This window comes from Borostomias antarcticus (assembly GCF_949987555.1).
Source record: "Borostomias antarcticus genome assembly, chromosome: 1".
Taxonomy (NCBI): Eukaryota; Metazoa; Chordata; class Actinopteri; order Stomiiformes; family Stomiidae; genus Borostomias; species Borostomias antarcticus.
This window is the reverse complement of record NC_140234.1, coordinates 41542579-41549050: the sequence shown is the minus strand read 5'-3', so window position 1 is coordinate 41549050 and position 6472 is coordinate 41542579.

Below are 6472 nucleotides of genomic sequence, written 5' to 3'. Positions count from 1 at the left end.
GTCGTCCATTCAGTCTGTTTACACATGCCTACTATGTTTGAATAATCTTGGCCTCACTCACTCCCCTCTTCCTTCTCGCTCAAACACTTCCCTGTGGTGTACGCCTATAGCCTGGCTTTGCCAACCCAACTCACAAGCATGTGAAGGGTCTGGGAAAGGGGCGTTATCAACGGTCAGACCAAAACGCCTCGACACAATTGGATGGACCTACAATCAATCAGAGCAACAGAGCGTGGGTGAGTCATAGTATCAAGTGGGTTCAGTCAGTACATTAGATAAACGGTTGTGATTGACCCGACCAATATCTGGTCGGGTGGAAGTCAATTTCAACGGGTGGATGACAAGACGGATCTACGGAGGGAAATGGAATGAGCTCACGTGATCAGGATGGCGACGCCAGGCTAGTAGGCCTACTTCAGGGGCCCAAAAATGTCAAACTAGTGATATCCTTTTGTGTTTTGAGAGCTGAACATTGCCACAAATGTGTGCATCCTTACCCGAACACATCATTTCAAGCTGTAAAACCTTTTTCGTCACGTATTTAAGTTACAGTATTATTATTATTTAGAACAAATACTATTCCTATGGAATACTGCTGTTTTCTCATTGTCAGTGTCTGAGCCAAGTTCTGTGTTGTGGTCTTGAACTCAATGTGGATCCTGTTAACATCAGAACACCAGCTTCAGAAAGTCAGTTTGTCCTCAGCTGGTCTGGAGTCAGGCGCAACAACAACATGAGCAGAGGGGTGGAGCCCGCGCACTTAGTTTCAAATCCGGCTGCATTTGAACAGCCAATCACAAGAAGGGGCGTGGGAGTGTCAGCCTCCCCGCACAGCCCACTGTCTGCGCGGGCCAATCATCCTCCCCGCACTAAATCCTATTGTATTCCCATTTGCTGTCCACAAATATCAGAGCCTGTTCCCAGAAGTTCTTGCTGCAGCGAGGGCTTCTGGGAACTTGGATTAGTCCTCAGCTTCTCTGAGAGAGACAGGGAAATAGCCTACTGCACAAGCCTGACTAGGCCTCATCCATGCTCTGACGCACACGCACGCACACACACACACACACACACACACACACACTACATAGAAATACTGAACATCTGTAAAGTGGCATTGGCGCATCAAGCACAGATTATACTCGGTAGCCTACCGAACACGTCTCCTCCTGGATGGTCCGGGCCTCTCACTGCGTCTGAGCCGTCCTCCGTGGCGTGTGGGAGCAGAGCGGAGGGGAGGGGAGCCCTGGCTGGCTGCTCCTTCGCTCTCCTCCCTGGGACCCAGTCATGGGATCTGGCTGCCTGCTTGCATCTGGCCCAGCCTGGGCACAGACAGACAGACGGGCTCTCGGCTGCGCTCCTCCGCGCTGCGCTGTGGTGTGGTGCCTGTCTGGAAGCCAGCTGACTCTGCGCTGCGTCACTCCCGCCTGCCCGCTGCCGTACCGCCGACCCACAGAGGAGAGCTGAGAAGGGGAGCTGGTGTAGCTGTGTTGGGGAGGATCAGCCCTGTCTGAACGTGCAAACAGAGAGAGAGAGAGAGAGAGCGCTGGCTTCCTGGCTGGCTCCGTCGCAGGCCTAGTCACGTGGTCGGCCCGGAAGTGGAGCTGGTGGAGACAGATCTTTTATTGTTACGTAATGAATATTTTCCCTCCCACAGCCTGAGCGGAAGAGGCGGGTTTGTGTGACTCAGGCTAATAATAAACCTCTGTAGCAGTCGGGCTGGGAGCCCCCTCCGGCCGTTCCTACGGTGGGAACTGAACGGTATTGGCTTGTTTACATTTTTTTTTTTTCATTTTTATAAATACATCTCATAAATCTTATAAAGATTTGGACACTCTTGATTGATTTTTACTTGACAATTTTTAATATACTATAGCTATACCTCAGGTGTGCTTTGAACCAGCAAGAGGTAATTAATATACATTCATTGAAAGTCTGACATCAGTGAACACTGAATTGTGAATTTTCTTTGTGGTTCTAGTCTCCTTTGCAATGGCTTAAACATGCCAATTTGAAAAAAAGAAAACATGAAATAGCAATTTACATATTTGAGTGTGGGTATATATATATATATATATATATATACACACACTCAAATATGTCAATTTTTTCAAATTGGCATTTTAAGCCATTGCAAAGGAGACTAGAACCACAAAGAAAATTCACAATTCAGTGTGTGTATATATATATATATATATATATATATATATATATATATATATATATATATATACACACACTCAAATTAGAAAATAAAATGTCAATATTTTATATATATATATATGTCATTTCATGTTTATTTTTTTCAAATTGGCATGTAATATATATATATATATATATATATATATATAATAATTTATTGAAGGTATACAGTAGGAGCTTGTTAGAATACATTCAGTTCAGTATGGACCCGGTCAGCCGAGCAGAGTGCCATGCAGGCCCCCGAGTGGGTCTGGCTGGAGAGTCTTAAAGTAGCTATGGGCTCTCCCCACCCTCGGTCAGATAATGGGCTCTCCCCACCCTCGGTCAGATAATGGGCCCTCCCCACCCTCGGTCAGATAATGGGCTCTCCCTACCCTCGGTCAGATAATGGGCCCTCCCCACCCTCGGTCAGTTCAGGCCCACACAGTACTAACAGTTTCCCTTACATAGGCCTTTTGTCCACCAAGGATCACCTTGACATGTCGGCCATTTCCTTCTGCCTCCCACAGAGCATGCCCATCGGTAGAACAATAATCATCAGCGTTTTATCTGGGCCAAACAGGATACAGAGCAGCCCTGATAGGTCGCTCTTTCCTCCCAGTCACACCCGCACTCAGCAAACACGTACAAAACCTATATATATATATATATTATGTTTGTGTGTGTGTGTGTGTATGTGTTTGCTGCTCCACAACTACTCACTTTGCCCTTGCCATATCTTTGTATTGACTCAGGGTTTATAAACTGACATGCTCTTGAAATGTTTTTGAATCCATGGAATTTGGCTGGCATTCAATTCAACTCAAGAGCACTTCTTCTGCACATATATCACCTCTGACGTTTGACTACATTACCCAGCAGCCCCATTGCTTTCTCTGCAGGCTAGAGGGTGTCTGGAGCACAGTTGGCTTCCAGCAGGGGTATAAAGACAATTAGTTTTTTTTTTTCAAACAGGAAGTTCATTTCCAAGATTACGTTTGACCCTGATCTGTTTATAAACGGTAGCGACTAGTTCCCATAAAGAAAGAGACAGGTCAAACCCCAACCCTAAATCTAACCCTAGCCTTAACTCAACCCTATACCTAAGCCTAAACTTGACCCTTAACCTAACCCTAACCTAACCCTGAACTTAACCCTTACCACCCTCTGCATTTATGAGAACTATTGATTTATAAAGTGTTGAGCAGGCCACTATAGTTACAGTAACTAAGCTACCAATTTCTTCACTTTGGAAGATAAGAGATGATAAGCCAGCCTATAACTACTGAAGATAAATAGTTATGCTACTCTGAAAAAGTAGTTAAATACATCAAGCGGAAATAAAAGCCATATATTAAATTACTGCCAGAAGAAACCTCTCAGGGGTCAGATATTAAAAAGATGTCCCAACTGAAAAGCAGTACTGCTAAACTGCTGTTGAAAATAGTCATGAGAAATAATGAGAATTTTGAAAATAATGAGAATTTTTTCATTATTTTTTTTAGATGAAAACTGTAGTGGGACCCTTATTTCCTGCAACAGTACATATACCAAGTATCTTAATCCCTTAATGATCAAAACTAATTCTGAAGTAAAACCTAATCAGAATGCATTTTAGACCACACTGCTGACTTGTACAACAAGCTCTCTAAACCACTGATTCAGTGCTACTTCTGGACACACTAAGAGTGTCTGGTTTACCTTGGACCTGAGATCCCATAAAGCCTTTTTGAACCTCAGATCTCAGTGTAAAGCCTTTGTGAACCTCAGATCTCAGTGTAAAGCCCTTTTGGACCTCAGATCCCAGTGTAAAGCCCTTTTGGACGTCAGATCCCAGTGTAAAGCCCTTTTGTCATGGACGTGCATGGTACCAGCAAGATCCACTTCCGGATCTGACACACAACCAGAAATAGGTCCCCTTTAGATGATCTAGTGTCATTATTTAAAATGTTATCATCAACAGGATGAAGTTCTTGAGATGTACCATCTTGTTTTCAAGGGTGTCCTGAGAAAACAATGTGAGATACAACAAGCAGTTTAGGAATATAACAAAACAGAAACCAAGTTCAAGTCCAAGCCTATTAACAGAAGTAAATAAAACACAACATTGAAGAGTCGTTTATTAGGAGGTCTCTGGATAAAGACACAATATAACAAAGATTCAAAAACATTTGAATAGCTGAGTTAACAAAAACACATTTGAATAGCTGAGTTAATAAATTTACTTTACATTACAGTCATTTAATTGACGCTTTTATCCAAAGCGACAAAGGTTGCAAAGGGTGGAAAATGTCTGGTAAATTTCCGGAAACATTCAGGAAATTTACCATAGAAAGTTAAGCTTGGGAATTTTGGAAATGTTGACCTTTTTGTAGCCTATAACCGCTTTTTTCAACATTTTTAAATGTTATTTGATATACTTATTTTAGGATTTTATCCCATTTTCATCCAATTTGGTAGCCAATTGACCCTGACCTGGTGTCCAATTACCCCCTACTAACTGTTGATGATTCGTCACACAACCCGGCCGGTTGGTAATGCGAAAGGGAGAGATAACTCCATGAGTATCTCAGCTCAGAACCATAATTCCAACACCAGACAGGGTTGCTGTTGTGTGACGAACTCTCAGACAGAGATTAAACTAACCACCCTCAGGGAGCGGCGGCCCAATAGGCCACTCCCTCTGGGATCGGGCCATACTCGGATCTGGTGAGACCACCGGTTCCCGGTGGGCAGCTGCACCAGAACACAATGCATTAGACCGCTATTATACCACCGCACACCCCTATAATAGGGAACTTAAATGTAGCCTAGTTGGAGAAAAAACATAAAATGCTATTCTAGATCTTGCAGCATGATCTTGGTTAAAACAACCTGATTTAATGCAAATTCAGTTGAATTTCAACCCTATACTGTGCATTGATCCATCCAGCGTGCAAATTGCTGGGGGGGATTTCCCCCCCTCTGGTATTGATATCCCCTCCTCTGATCAATCATTTTTATTGCCGGTGGGGATACGTTTTTAACCCTGCTTCTGATCAGACTGAATATAGCTACAATTCCTGTGCTCGAAAAATAGATGCCGCAATTTAGAAAAACTACACTAGCTATTTCAAAAATATGATTTACAACAGCTAGTTCTAACCACGCGTTTGATTGTCATGGCAACTGTCAACCAAGCGCCTACTCTAACTAGCAATTAGCAATGAAACGGGGTCAACAAAGCATTTCGTCATATTTTGCTGCGAGGAGAACGGCGGCCTGTAAATTTGTACGTTGTAATCAAAATAATACAAATAATTATGCACTACAATCTGCTATGTGTATGTAATGATGCCCAAATATGTTGATGACAAGAGATAGCTAGTGCGAGCTAGCACTAGCTAGCTAACGTTAAGATAAACCTGAAATAGACCATGCAAACGGCGAAAAGTCGATAATGTCAATAAATAAAATTATGTAACGTACGATTTCTTAGCATAGCGAAATTAGGCATACAATGTTTAGCTTGCCATCTCTGACAGTGTCAAATCTCAAGCTTTTGCCATATTGGCTTGTTTACATTTATCTTGAATTCCACGCACTCAGACAGTTTGCCTGGAATGCTATGAAGTTGTGAGTCGTGACTTGAAGTCGTAACTTACGGGCTCAAAATCCTATCTGGAACGCAGCATTAGTTCTAGTTGTGGGAACACAGCCAGTACCTGAAAAAGTCCCTAGTACCTGGGGAAAGTTCCAGTGGTGGAAAAGGCCTATTTGAGAACTGCAGCTATGCAATGGGGTCAGAAGTGGGATGGGCACGCAGAGGAAATTATTTTTTTCCCTTGCTTCTCTGAACATGATACGGGGAGGAAGGAAAAGAGGTATTAGGGGTGGGGCAAACCCAGAGCTGCTGAAAGGTGGCAGGTGGCAGGCATGGAACCTCAGCATGACTCCCCACAGGCAATGTTGCTGGGTGGAGCCAGCCAACAAGCTGTCAGCCTCTCGAGTCAGTATCGAGTTCCTAAAGAACCCAGACTTAAAGAATTGTATGGCAAATGGGTCCAGCCTAAAGGCAAAACTGTGAAGGACATTGGGGAGGTCATGATATTGGAACAGTTTCTGAGAATGTTGTCTCCTGAGCTACAGGTGTGGATCAGAGAACATGACCCTGCTACAGGGTTGCTCTGGCTGACGTCTTCGAAGCCACCTGGCGGAAAAAACAACCATGGAGCCGTCCTGCCTGGAAGGCAGCCAAGGAGCCTTGGCGACAGGTTTCCTCCCAGCTGACCACTTCCAGAGCATCGAAAGAAGT